The following is a 16,239-nucleotide window of genomic DNA, read 5'->3' as shown; positions in this document are numbered from 1 at the left end:
CGAAATAAAGCGATCTGGTAATTGAAGACTAAGTAATGTTGGCCATTCTCAAACCTATAGGCTTTGCTTGTAATGTCTATTTTTTTTGGACTTTCATTAGAAGTCCTATTAATAAAAGCTTCACAAATTATCGAAAAATAATTAGTGCACACAAAATGTGATTTGAGATGAACGTTCATACTCACATTAAAATACCAAGTACAGATACGTAGACTTCAATTTAGAAGGAAAACTAGCAAATATTTGGAAAAAAAAAACAAGGTTGATTCAAATAATTAAAGTTACTGAACACAAAATTATGTCAGATCCTCTTAGTGGATACTGGAGAGGAGAGTTGGATACAATGATACAATGTGTTAGTGCCTAAATTCTACAAGAGCAAACAATTAAGGGAAAGCTAGAATCTAAGAAAATGTGGAAAACTTGACAATTAAAAAAGCCAATATCCAGAACAAATTAGGGATCATAAAAACTTATAGTTCCAACCACTTTGTTTATCATAACATAAGACACAAACTTTAAAAATAAATTAAAAGAAAAAACATAAATGGGTTTTCGGGTACCCGTTTACCAAAAGTTTCGGCCCGTGACATGACCCAGTGTAAGCCATATTTTCCGGATCGGGTACCCGACCCACTAAAATTGGAAAAAACGGTTTTATTACCCGTTTTTTAATGCGGGTCAATAGGTCGGCGGGTCGGGTTTTGCGGATTGGGTTTTTTAAACACCCCTAGTTGGAGTAGCTACCAAGGGAGGAAGTGAGGTGGGGCTATGGTGGCAGCAGGGGAGGGTGTTAGGGATGGGGTGTGGTGTGGTGTAAATTATTTTTAAAAAAAGTTAATTAAGTATTTATTAATTAGATTTAAGTATTTTAAAAATTGATTAATTACGAAATTGGATGGAAAAATTCATTAGTATCACTTTTCTTTGTAAAACAATGCCATAGGATCACGTTGTGTAATCCATATTTCAAGAATTCGGCATGTACAATTTTCCAAAACTAATGGCCATCACGTAAAATTTCCTAAAAAGAAAAGTGTTCATATTATTTTGAGATGGAAGAAATAATATGAAAATTATGTTATGGCATATGCAGACGCGTAGTTGCAAATAACAATATGAACAAATCTAATTAGAAAAAAATTAAAGCAATAACAAACGAAAATGAATGTGGAAGCCTCTCCCTTAATAGAGGAAAACCACCAACGACAGTTTCAGTAGTACTTCAACGAATATTAGCATAACTCCAAAATCACAAAATCCGAGAATTACAATCTTTCTCAAAAACTCTAACTGGAAATCTAAGAGTCTTTGTAATCTCTCCCCGTATTCGATAAGCATATAAAATAATTATATCAAGCCCCCTTTATATAAAGGAGGAAATCATATCACTAGTAGAATTAACATCTAACAAGATTTATTCTAACTAGACTTAGAAAACTAATTATTTATCTTTCTCATAAAATTATGAATCTTAGTAAATAACTAATATAAAGAATCCTAACATAACAAGACGTAGAAAAAATAAGACGAAAGAGAAAAGAAATCAGAAACTCTTGCAAGTGAGAGTTTCACTCTGCTGACACGAGTTCTACCTTGTGGATGCGGTATTTACCTTGAAGGGTTGATCCAACCCTGCATGCCAGACCAACATAAATTTGATATGTCTACAATTTTTTTCCTTGAACACTCTTAAAACCTACGTGTCTTCAAAACCTACTAATTAAGCTGAACTCTAGCTTGCATAATTAACAAATAATTGAACCACCTGTTCCCACTTTACCCATAATCCACATGCAATACAAAATATGATCTCCAGCTATTCTTACTCAATTCCTACATGCTACAAGCACTCTATCTCCCTTTTTATTTATGAAACCGTATAGTGCAACACTATATCCACCTTTTTCTTATACATAAATATCACATGCTACACTCTTTCTCATCCGCACCCTTTTTTTTCGGTTTTTCTGTGGGGTATTCCATATTCATGTGTTTTTTAATATTCTAAGTTGTAACTCTTATGTTTTTTTTTCTCTAATTTTTTTCTATGTTACTCGTTGTCAAATCAACGTTAAGTTATTTTTTGGTTTCTTTGTTTTCCACATTTGGAGAGAAAAAGATCCCAACAAAATTCGACCTGTAGGTGCATTACTACTTCTTTAAATCTAAAATCTTCGAAATTCCATTAGAAGATGAAAGGATCTCGAAGCAGATTTTTGTAGTTACAGGAGAGAAGTTAATGGGATTTCAAATAATAACAAAGTAGTGGGCCATTACGTATTCACATTAATGTCCGTGATGAATAAAAAATAATATGGGTACCATAGAGAAAACATTAAAAATTGAAGGGTACTATTTAGAATTTTAAAAAACATAGGGTACTCCATAAAAAAAACTCGTTTTTCATAATTTCTTGTACGCACCTTAAGTTACGAAGATACATCAATTAGTATCTCATAAAACAAAACAAAAAACAGGGTCAGTAGATTAAAAAAAAAGAACAAATTTTCACGTGCGTGCCATATATTCGTTAATTATAACTTGTGCTTTGCTCGAGCTTAAAAGCTTTTACCAAATATATTAAGAGCATGTACAATGATAATGACTGTTCAATGACCTCTTCACTATGCTCTCCATTCAAGTTACTTTCAAAAAATATATCTAAAAAATACCCAACAAACATAAACTTTTTAAACAACTAACTCTCCATTGTATATTTCACTATGTTACGGTCCTCATATCAGTTAATGAAACTCATTTCTTTGTGTCATGTGTCAACAATTGATTAATGGCAATGGAGAGCTATTTCAAATTTCTCCTAAATGGTATTATCTCCTCCAAGAGACACTTTTCAAAGTGTCTCAATGGAGATATACTAGCCCATTGTTTGGTAAAAAGTAGTTCTCCTTCTTATGTCCCCTTGAACAGCTAGTTACAGAGCTCTTCCAACAACATCATTGTACATACTCTAAGATATGTAGGAACTTAGATGCATAATGCGGAAAACCAAGTATCATATACTTATACATCTATCCCAAGATCATTGCATAAATTAGTATGAATCAAATAATAGTATAGAATTATACCTTTGATGCGTATGTTCCTCTTGTCCACCAAACTTCAAGTGGAGATCACCTTAGAACGTCAAGCGCCGTTCCTCTAATGTTGGTCCACGAACAACACTTGGATCACTACGTATGCTAGTACGGAAGAGAGGCAAACTCACTTGCTTTTGGTGGTGTATGAGGGCCGAAATATGGGGAGGAAAACTAGAGAGAAAAATCAAATTTTTTTTTAACAAGATGACACACAAAAAGATGCTCAATCTCCTAATACTAGTATATAGGAGTGGTTACAAGTGAGACTTCATGAGGTTTTATTGGCCTCATAATGTGATACATTATGAGCCTAATAAACTCATAAGTTACACATCTTTTCCATCCACCATAAAACCATCCAACCCATTTCACAAATGCGTTTGGATATTATCCAAGTGTTATTACTTGTGTGACCTCATAGGACCCAATAATACTAGTAGTTGGCTCAATCATATTAGTCCAACAAATCACAATTAGCTTCTAGCAAAACGTTGTGACCATCTAACATTATTAAATATATTATCTCCATAACTTTATCCTAATATTATTTAGTTTATTACATTTGATCTAGGACAAAATCCTTCAATCTCTTACTTGTCTAAGAACAAGTGTGTAACCTTCAAACTCCTTAAGTTCTAACTTGATGATATGATAACATCATATGTTCATCATACCAATATTCAAGTCGTTCCTTGAAATCTGAGTTCGAACTGTCGAAACAAATGATTAACTTCTTAATCCATTTGAGCACGGCCATGCATTTTCAGTTCTCACTCTTCAAGAGGCCAAGACACCAATCCTAACTCTTAGGAGGACTTTATCCCATCTTGTATGACCAAAGCTCCCACTCAATTCATAGCAGTTCCGATCGCTGCTTTTATAACCTCCTTTTACGGCACGGCGTTTTGCAGCGTCAAGAACATACTAATCCTTAAGTAAGAACAGTGTCATACTCATGTCAAAGGAATCCACTAAACATATTAATAAGAGTCTCATAAACCTTTTAGAGAACTCCCACTAGGTCTGCCCAGCGTGTATCAACTATACAAGCCTATGCAAATGACTAGACATCTCCATGTCCCTATAGCCCATGAAACTGCGCTATCAATCAACTTGCAATCTAGTCCATGAAACTGAATCATTTACGTTCAACTTAATGATTCGAACTAGGGACTAAGGTATATTATAACTCCTGTTCACTGATAGAGTTCCATTTGTCAAATCACGTATTTGACAATCTATCAAACGTTATAAAATACTTTGAACGTTTTATTTAATACTAAACCAAGATTAAATAAGAACAAAACTTTTATTGATAAACATAAACATAACATATCAAAGCGAGTAATTATAACTGTGACTAATTAAAAGTAAATAGTACACAATTAAACCACTCTCCTATATGCTTAAGCCCTTATAGCCCTAGTATGACTCTCATGCTTGGGCGTGGCAAAGGTTTAGTCAAAGGATCAGCGACTTGCTATCCGTATGAACCTTGCAAACTATTACATCCTTTCTCTCAACGATTTCTCGAATGAGATGAAACTTTCTAAGAAATGTTTACATCTTTGATGTGATCTTGGTTCCTTAGACTGAGCTATGGCACCATTGTTATCACAATGTAAAACAACACCATCTCCAACACTAGGCACTACTCCTAGCTCCAGAATGAACTTCTTCATCCAAACGGCTTCCTTTGCGCATCTGCGCAGCAATTACTCAGCTTCTGTTGTAGAATCAGCACAGTGCTTTGCTTTGAATTTTCCAGCTCACTGCCCCTCCATTTAGACAAAAGATGAAACCAGATTGGGATCGGAAATCATCTTTGTCAGTTTGGAAACTTGCATCTGTGTAACCCTCAACAATTAACTTACTTTCACCTCCATACACTAAGAAATTATCCTTAGTCCTTCTTAAGTATTATAGGATATTCTTAGCTGCACTCCAGTGTGCGTCACCTGGATTTGATTGGAATCTGCTACACATGCTCAAGGCATATGAAACATCTGGGCGAGTACAAATCATGGAGTACATAATGGACCCTATAGCTGACGCATAAGGAACATTACTCATTCGCTTAATCTCATCAGGCCCAGAAGGACACTGAGTCTTGCTAAGCGACACTCCATGTTGCATGGGTAGGAAGCCTCTCTAGAGTTTTCCATGTTGAACTTAGTGACGATCTTATCTATATAAGTTCGTTGGCTAAGTCCGATCATCCTCTTAGACCTATCCCTATAGATCTTGATCCCCAAAATGTACTCAGCGTTTCCAAGGTCTTTCATAGAAAAACAACTTTTTAACCATTCCTTGACTGACTCAAGCATGGGAATGTCTTTCCTATGAGAAGTATGTCATCTACATACAAGACCAAGAAGACTATTTACTCCCACTTTCCTTCTTGTAAAAACAAGACTCTTCTCCGTTTTTGAGAAAACCAAACTCTTTGATTGTCTCATCAAAACGAAGATTCCAATTCCGAGATGCTTGCTTCAATCCATAAATGGATTTTTGAAGCTTACATACGCTCCTAGGATTTTCTGGATCCACAAAACCCTCCGGCTGTGTCATATACACATCCTCTTTCAAGAACCCATTCAAGAAAGCGGTTTTGACATCCATTTGCCAAATCTCGTAATCTAAAAGGCGGCGATCGCTAGGAGTATCCGAACGGATTTAAGCATGGCTACCGGTGAAAAGGTTTCGTCATAGTCTATACCATGAACTTGCTTGAACCCTTTTGCAACCAACCTTGCTTTGTAAACCTGAATATTACCATCCTTGTCTGTTTTCACTTTGAAAACCCATTTGCAACCAATAGGTGTAATCCCATCGGGAAATCTACCAAGTCCCATACTTGATTTTCAGACATGGATGCCATTTCGGACCTCATGGCTTCGAGCCATTTTTCGGAGTCTTCACTCATCAAAGCTTGCTTGTAAGTAGTAGGTTCCTCAAATTCTAAAATCATTATCTCAGAATTTTCGGTTAACAAGAAATCAACAAACGTCTTGGTCTAGACTTACGAGGGGCTGCAACAGGAGAAATTTTCTACTCAACAATTTGAGAATTTTCGACGAATTAGATTCGAGTGGGACAATAGGAGGTTCGTGTACGGGATGCACGTCCTCCAACACTTGGTCAGTTATGGGAGAAGATTCCTCCAAAGGAGGAACTACTTCAAGCCCAACATCTGGCTCTTGTGTCGTTGTCTCTAACATAGGATGAACTATGTCCATTTGTTGCTCTTCTCGAACTTCTTCGAGAAATACATTACTCCCACTTGCCTTTTTGGAAATAAAATCTTTTTCCAAAAAGACACCACGACGACAACAAACACTTTGCCCTCGTGTCGATTGTAGAAGTAATAGCCCTTGGTTTCCTTGGGATAACCCACAAAGAAACACTTATCTGATTTAGGGGCGAGTTTTCTGAAAGTAAACGCTTTACATAAACCTCACATCCCCAAATACGTAGAAAAGACAAGTTGGAACTTTTCCACTCCATATCTCATATGGTGTCTTTTCTACTGCCTTTGATGGAGTTCTATTAAGTGTGAAAGTAGCAGTTTCGAGAGCATATCCCCAGAAGGATATTGGAAGATCAGCAAAACTCATCATAGACCGAACCATATCAAGTAGAGTTCGGTTCCTCCTTTCAAACACCATTCAACTGAGGTGTGCCAGGCGGAGTGAGTTGTGAAAGAATTCCACAACTCTTCAAGTGATCACTAAACTCTTGGCTCAAATATTCACCACCACGATCGGGTCATAGTGCTTTGATTGTTTTGCCAAGCTGGTTTTGGACTTCATTTTTGAATTCTTTGAACTTTTTAAATGATTCCGACTTATGCTTCATTAAATAGACATATCCATATCTACTTAAATCGTCCGTAAAAGTAATGAAATACCCAAACCCTCCCCTAGCTTTTGTGCTCATTGATCCACTCACATCAGTATGTATTAGGCCTAATAGATCACTGGCCCTTTCACCCTTTCTAGTAAAAGGTGACTTTGTCATTTTACCCATTAAACATGATTCACACACATCAAATGGCTCAAAGTCAAATGATGTTAAAGTCCATCTTTATGTAACTTCTGAATGCGTTTCGCGTTTATGTGTCCTAAACGACAATGCCATAAGTAAGTAGGATTAGTATCGCTTGATCTATGTTTTTTGCTGTCTATGTTAAGGACATCTTTGTCTAAGTCTAGGAATATAGACCATTAGACCTTTAGCAGTGGCATAAAACATTGAATTCAAATAAACGAGAAACAACCTTTCTCAATTGTAAATGAAAACCCTTCATTATCCAAAACAGGAATAGAAATAATGTTTTTGGTAATAGCAGGAACATAATAACAATTATTAAGCTCTAATATTAATCCAGAAGGCAAAGGTAGACTATAAGTCCCAACTGCAACGGCGCAACTCTTGCACCATTTCCAACTCGCAGTTCCACCTCTCCTTTAGCCAAGGTTCTACTCCTTCTTAGTCCCTGCACATTCGAAGTAATGTGAGAAACACAACCGGTATCAAATACCCAAGAAGTAGAGGTTGCTAAATTAATGTCAATGACATAGATACCTGAAGAATAACCCCAGACTTCTTATCCTTCAAGTACTTTGGGCAGTTACGCTTCCAATGACCTATTTGATCACAATAGAAGCACTTGGCATTTGCGGCCACCTTTGGCTTTGCCTTTGCCTGTGGCTTAACAGCAGTCTTAGTGGCAACTTGCTTGCCCTTATCTTGCTTTTTCTTGCCAGCCCATTCCTTCTTAAAACCCTTTCCTTTTGAACCATAAGAACTTCCTTCTTAGGTCAAAGTGATGTTTTGCTCGGCAGTCATGAGCATCCCATGTAACTCAGCAAGGGTTTTCGACACCCCATTCATATTGAATTCAATCGAAACGTATTGAACCCTATGAAGTGAGTCCGAATGATGTCAGTAGCCAACTCTTGGCTATAAGGAAAGCCCAACCTCTCCATGGCTTCGAAATAACCAATCATTTCGAAGACATGAGTGGCGACCGGCTTGCCTTCAACTAACGAACACTCAAGAATAGCCTTGTGAGTTTCATACCTCTCTATCCGAGCTTGTTGTTGAAACATGGTTTTCAACTGTCGGATAATGCTATAGGCATCCAAGCTTGCAAATCTTTTGTAGGCTTGGTTCCATAGCTGCTAGCATAAGGCAAGTAACAATTACTGACCTTTCTGCAACGGCCTTATGGGCCTCTTTATCAGCATCAGTAGAGTAGTAGTTAAAACTGGGATCGGGGTTTCAAGAACATCCTCTCGACCTTCGGACCTAAGAACAATTCTTAGATTCCTTTCCAATCAAGGAAGTTGTTCCCGTTCAATTTATCCTTCTCAAGGATTGAACGTAAGTTAAAAGGTGAATTATTGTTGTTACCAGACATGATATCTACATAGAAGATGCAAAAGTATAAGTATGTTTATCATAATAGCTTTTAACAAATTTTAAACACTTTAAAATAAAAGCTATGCACTTGACCAAATTTAATGTGTCCCCTTTTTGAATCAAGTAGTTTTAAGTAACTATCAAACATGATTTATAAGTGAACTTTGGCCTCAACTTAAAACCAAGTTTAAAAGGTAAGTAAACTCCTTTACTAATTACAACATTTGTAATCTTAGTTAATGGGTGTTTGCTAAGGTGATTACTCCCAGGTAAGGAAGTTACCCACAACGTTGGGGAGAGCCTTCCTAATCCTAGACAGAGCATGTCACCCAAACACAAAACCATAAACTTTGCTACAAAATCCAAAACCTTTTGATGATTTTGTTGGGCCAAACCAAACTAAACTTGCAAATTTCGGAAATTTACTCTACTTAGCCCAAGATTGAAAGTAACACTCTGCTTTGGCAGAACCTATTACTAACGATCAAGTTTTAGTAGGTGTTTATTTGGAATAGCAAAAACCCAATATTTTATTTAAGGGACCTAAGTAAATTATTATGTTGATTTAATTACTAGTGAACATTTAAATAATTAAATCACAAGCATAATAAACTTAGAAAATTTAAAAGCAATATTTAAATGCATGAAATAATATGTGATCCTAGTATGGCCCCTAAACCTAAAGACTACTCTTTAGGCTCCCTTGTTGAATCACCATGGATCTCCATCCTTGTGCTTCATAGGATAAGATTGAATCACATTCTTCTTATTATACTTGAATAAATATTTTTTGAAATTATAAACTAAAATATTATAAAAATACCAACGATGCATAGATCGTATTTAGATTACAAAAATACATCAACGATACGCAAATCGTATTTTCTATCCAAGTTTTGGGCCATACTAGTCACCGCATGCATTCATAATATCATAATATAAACATGCATTTAATCAACTATTAAAAATAAATTATCATATTTTAACAACTTTAAAACATAATAATACCATGAAGATTTAATCACACATTAAATCCTATGGTTGGTACTTTAAGAGAAAATTTAATCATATTAGAATTTCGTCTCACAAAGGCTTTAAAATATTAATCTAACAAATTTAATCATCTTAAACTTAAAGAAAAAATTAAAACAATTGTAGGCACCACATATATTTTAATCATATTAAAAAAAAAACTTAACATGATAACTAACCACATAAATAGGCATGGAAGAATTAATCAACTATTAATACTAACAACCTAACATGTAATTAACATCATAAAAATAATAATAATAATAGTATCACTAACTCCTTAGTAACCCCCTTTAAAATTAACTAGTCAATTATCACATATAATTAACTAATAAAATTAAAGCTCATTATTTTAATTCAATTATGACTTAAATATGAAATTAATCACCATTAATCAATAAATTTGCAATATTGGAATATATACACAAAAAAAAAAAAAAAACAGAGGCTGCCAAGGCAGCAGTATGCACTGCCACCCCAGCGCCAGCCCACCACCGCGACCACCAGCAACGACCGCGCGCAACAAATTCGGTCACCGGTGGTGCTGGCGGCCATGGCACTGCGCGGGCAGCGGCAGCGCGCAGTCGCAAGAAGCAACCCGCGCACCACCACCACGCCGGCCACAGTCCGACGGCGCCTCTGCCACCACGCCGGGCGACTTCCGGCGGTCGGTCGAATTCTGGCGGTCCTTCCCCCCATCCGTTTCAATTATCAACAACCCTTGTGCATAATTGAATGAAAGTTACAACAAAGTGATCTGGGAAAAAAATTAGGGTTCATATTATTTTTGTTTTTAAAAAAAAAAAAAAAACATAAACTAACACACAAAATATGATATTTTGTGATGTGAGATTTCAATTGTGAGTATAATATATATATATTTATATATTCATAAAAATCAAATTTTTATGTTTCCAATCAATTAATATCACAATATTAATCATGCAAATAAACTCATATATAAAGCCCTCCCTTAATTGAATTAAAAAATGAAATAAAACATGCATCAACATGATCATAGTAATTTATGCAATAGGCTTTGATACCACTGTAGGAACTTAGATGCATAATGCGGAAAACCAAGTATCATATACTTGTACATCTATCCAAAGATCATTGCATAAATTAGTATGAATCAAATAATAGTATAGAATTATACCTTTGATGCGTATGTTCCTCTTGTCCACCAAACTTCTAGTGGAGATCACCTTAGATAGTCAAGCATCGTTCCTCTAACGTTGGTCCACGAACAACACTTGGATCACCACGTATGCTAGTACGGAAGAGAGGCAAACTCACTTGCTTTTGGTGGTGTATGAGGGCCGAAATATGGGGAGGAAAACTAGAGAGAAAAATCAGATTTTTCTCTTAAGAAGATGACACACAAAAAGATGCTCAACTATGTAACTCCTAATACTAGTATATATGAGTGGTTACAAGTGAGACTTCATGAGGTTTTATTGGCCTCATAATGTGATACATTATGAGTCTAATAAACTCATAAGTTACACATCTTTTCCATCCACCATAAAACCGTCCAACCCATTTCACAAATGGGTTTGGATATTATCCAAGTGTTATTACTTGTGTGACCTCATAGGACCCAATAATACTAGTAGTTGGCCCAATCATATTAGTCCAACAAATCACAATTAGCTTCTAGCAAAACGTTATGATCATCTAACATTATTGAATATATATTATCTCCATAACTTTATCCTAATATTATTTAGTTTATTACACTTGATCAAGGACAAAATCCTTCAAGATATACTTACTCTATTTTCAAAATAATTTTTATACTTCTCTAAGCTGGATTGTTACAATAGTGGCTATAAGCCATAAATGGATTTCTTTTCACCCATAAACTTTTTAAAATACGCTTAAAAGTTGGTGGTACCCCACCTTTTCCTTTGAAACACCCATACTTTTTTCTAAACAAATGTTTTTATTCAAAAAGTGGTGGTCCCCACTGTTTTTCTACCTTTTTTGAAAACTCCCCACGTTCTCTATTTAGTAAGTATATGGAAATCGAGAAATTTTATATTACCTCCAATCCCGAAAAAATTCACGTTTTTCTTTGGGAAAATAACCAAGATAATTCCCCAAAATAAGAGAGAGAAGTAAAAATGGTGAAAGCTACTATTGAGATGTACAAACTAAAATAAATTATCAGAGGACAAAGACTATGTAAGCGTAGAGATGGGTTGAAAATAAAGCTGGGAAAAGATATCGGAAAAGTTAACTTTTTTAGATAAAGTAAAAATGTGCATGTAATCTATTGTAAATTTATTAATTTTTTAAATATATTTTAATTGTGTATTTACATATAATTAAGTATATTTTAGTATTTAAACGAATTATTTCTTCCAAGGTTGACTATTTGAAAATCAAATGAATTATTTTAATGATTTAAGAAAGTCCAGCATTTTGTCTAGTCATACTTTGAAATATGTTTGAAAAGCTTAATTGGGTGAAATTAAACGATTCTAAATTGGGTATGAGGAACCCAACCACTCAATTCATCAATCATTAAATAATACCTTTAGCTCAATCACATCTTCCTAAAAGTACAAGGGGGACCTATATAAATCCCCAAAAACGCCAAATTCCCACACACTATTTTCTCTCTCCTCCTTCTCCATCATTTTTTCGGCACGCCTCCTTTTCCTCTCTTTTCTCTTCTTCAACCTTCGCTCCTCCTCTTCGTGGTTCACAACCGCCGAAAGACCACTGCCAGCCGACAGTCGTGCCGCTGTCGTCGCTGCTCCTACCCGATGGTGTCTATCCTCCCTCCTCTCCTTTGCTTTCCTCCTTAAGTTATTTTAATGAAAAGTTTGTATTTTTAAGGGTTTGTTTTAATATGATTATGTTTGAAAGTTATAGTTTGATGATTTAAATGTGAATCTAAAATTATATAATTTATGTAATGAAGTAATAAAAATTCAGATTTACTTATTATGTTTCAATTGAGATTTTAATTATCAAAGCATTGATTTTTAGGGTCTTATGAGTTGGAAAATCATAGTAGTATATTATAGTTTATGAAATTGAGTATTTTTATGATTTGAAGTATGTTTAAGCATGTTTAAAAAGAGTTTTAGTATATAATATGTTGCTGGAAATTTAAAAAGATTGTTGGTGTTGGAGCTTCTATGATTTAAACATGAGTTTTAAGGGTTTTTGACAACTAGTGTAGTAATACTATACTAGAAGGTTGTGATAATTAAGTTTTAATGATGGAAAAGGGTTTTAAACACTTTTAAGAATGGATTAAAGTATTTTATTATTGCTGTAAATTTATAAAGGATTTATTGTGGATTTATTCTGATTGTTTTAAGTGGAGAATTCTCTTTAAGTGACTTTTAAGGTTGTGAAAGTGGTCTCTCAATTTGTCTACACAAGGTGCTTACATACCAATGTGTTTAATGGATTAGTATCATGTCCTAAGGACGAAATTTATGTAGTATCATGTATACGGAACTATCATTAGTTCATATGTGATTTTTATTAAGTTACATGTATCGTTGTGTGAAGCATGTTGGTTATGGTATTTATATTATGTTTGTATGGAAGACTGATGCAAGCATATGGGATTTGAGAACTTTATTATATTAATTCATATGAGGGATTAATATAAATGTTGGTTTGGATCATGATTAAATTATGTTGTTCCCTTTGAATTATTTAATTACTTTATGAGGACTGAGGGCCTTATTTGGTAAGTGAATTACTATATCTATGAAAGGTTGGTTGGTTGTTAACTTGGGTCAACGAATAAAGGAAAGTTATGGATTAAAGTTGGAATTAATTTTGGGTTGTTGATCACTTTATCTAATCCTAAGATAAAAATGGAAGCTTATGATTGTTTATCGATTATAATATAGGTCCTACTTGTGAGTCATAATAAGTGAATAAATTATTAATCATATAAAGTAAAACGTGGATAACAACAACTTTAGACTTGTGCATGTTTGAACTGTTGGACAAGTATGAGTTGGAGTACATGGTAGCAGCACATGAGTCATAAAAATGGAAGCTTATGATTGTTTACTGATTAGAATATATGTCCTATTTGTGAGTACAGTCATAACAAGTGAATGAATTATTAATCATGTAAAGTAAAATGTGGATAGCAACAACTTTAGACTTGTGCATGTTTGAACTGTTGGACAAGTATGAGTTGGAGTACATGTTAGCAGCACATGACTTTTCTTGGGATCAGATTGATCACCGTGTCCTATTTATATTTTAAAGGTTCCTCGATATCGTAGGTCAGAATGAATACAGAATCGCCCCCGTATTTCGTCTTCTAAAGGGAAGACTGGATTTGGTTAGAACACAACTCATTCCATTGACTATTCCATCTAAAGTAATTAATCTGTTAGTTGTGAAGTTTAGTTCAATAAACGTAGTCTGCGATGTTAATGTTATTATTATTTATCATTGCTTATTCTTTATTAGTATCATGTTACGATTGTTTATTAATTTATTATGTATTACACAATTTTGTTGATTGTGTGATGTGTGTGTATGTTGATTATGTCTATGCCTTATTGATCTAGTGATGACTCATTTGGTGAGTAGTCTCTAAGGATCAATAGTTCATCATCATTCACAGGTTTGAAGATGATGCATCAAGAGTTTGAGATTAGAGAGCTTGTGTTGCCTATTATTTAGTATATTTGACTTTACTCTTTTCATAGTTGACTTCGACTAATTTGAATTTTGAGTTTGACTTTTATTTTGTTGGTTTGACTTTTAGAGTTGACTTTTTGGTTGACTAAGTTTTATTCCTAAAGTTTATTTATTATGTTTTCCGCTGCAAAATTCTGAATAAGCCGCTATGTTATTATACGGGAGATAATACTTTGATAATTCTCCGAGTTTTATATTAAAAATGTATTTTAGAAATTAGAGAATTATCTGAGTATTACATTGTAGGTTGAAAATAAACGCCCTAAAAAAGTGTATATATTAAAAATAAATGGCGATAGTACATAACTTAAACTTAAAATAAAAGAGTACATCTTTATAAGAAAACTCAAACTCACACATTAAACACCTAAATTTGTCTATAACTTATTTATTTCAATTTTTAATTTCCTCCCAAACTAAGAAATCTAATCAAAGAATTAGAGGTGATCAAGTGAAGGACTTTTTAACACTGATCACTCTGTCCCTAATTTATTGCTTTATTTCCTTTTTGAGGTTATTGTTCATAAACTCTGATGATAAAACTTTAGTAACACATAGGAAAAATATATCTTGTGAAGTTTTATTAGATTTATCATAAAACATGTTCGAAATATCCGCTTATCATTTTTTTTTACTATTACGTACTCCATGTCTTCTCTTTTGTTGTTCCTATTTGAAATTGACGCAGAGACCAATACAACTTAAAAAATGGGCAATATTCCACTATTTTAAATAAAATTAATTAAATATAAAGATTTTGTCCATTTGAGTGCATCTATGTTAGACAACCAATAGGACAAAACTTTAAGCGGTGAAAGAGTAAAACTAATTATTATTAGATATCGTATACATATTTGTTGCAGCTTAAAACCAATGACAATTATTTAAGTCATAGAATGTGGAAAGATTCGATACGAATAATATATTGAAATTTCTCAATGAATAACATAGGAACAACAATAGAAAACGAAGGAATTACATATTAAAACATACTTCCTCCGTTCCATAATAAGTGAAACACTTAATATTTTAGAACGTTTCAAAATAAGTGAAACATACCTTAAATGGAAAAAAGAAAGTAATAAAATGACAAGAATACCCATCACAAACTTGTGTGGTTTATTAAATCTTGAGCCCGATCCCTATATTTCACTTATTATAGAACGGAGGAAGTATTAGTAGTCAACCAGATCTATTGGAAGTACATATTAATAAGATATTAGTAGTCAGATTTAATTTATTGGAGAGAACAATATATGAGTAGAGCATACTTATAGTGACAAAGGGAGTAATAAGAAAAGGGGGTTGCACTTACACTCAGCACTAGAGGTGGCAATTAGGTCAAGTTGAGTCGGGTTTAGATTGACCAAATTTATATTTCAGGTCGATTACCTTTAAACCAAACACGACCTTATTTTATTTTGTAGTAAAAAATCATGGCATGTACCCGTCCTATCAAGTTTGAGGTTGATCCAAAACCAATGAATATCACCTTATCTATATTTATAATTGCAATAATTATACATTATAAAATTAAAGCATTGCAAATGTTAATTTAATTGTCAATAAACTCAAAGATTAAAACTTAAAGCTATAAACTAGCCACCGACTTCAAATTTAGAAGTGGTCTTAACCCAATACAAGTTTATAATTAGAAACTAGGTGACATAGCTTATAAATTCGGTCCATTTCATATTAGCTCAACCCGAACCTATCCGAAATTCTTAATCATGTTGTTCAGTTATTTCCAAGTTCAAAAAGTCAACATGAACCTAGACCTGGCAAAGTTGATCCTGATCCCAAAATCCGGTCTGAAATATCCGATCCAGATGGTCCGAACCTTGGTCCGAATCCGAAATGATCCAGTCCGGTGCGAATATGGTCGGAAATAATCTTGACCCGAAACTCATCCGAAATATGAATGACCCGATATGATCTCAATCCGATCCAAATGTAACCCGATCTCAAAGCAATAAGAAAT

The sequence above is a fragment of the Beta vulgaris genome, chromosome 4 (assembly GCF_026745355.1).
Source record: "Beta vulgaris subsp. vulgaris cultivar EL10 chromosome 4, EL10.2, whole genome shotgun sequence".
NCBI classification, from domain to species: domain Eukaryota; kingdom Viridiplantae; phylum Streptophyta; class Magnoliopsida; order Caryophyllales; family Amaranthaceae; genus Beta; species Beta vulgaris.
The sequence above is the reverse complement of the archived record's forward strand: the minus strand, read 5'-3'. Positions refer to the sequence as shown.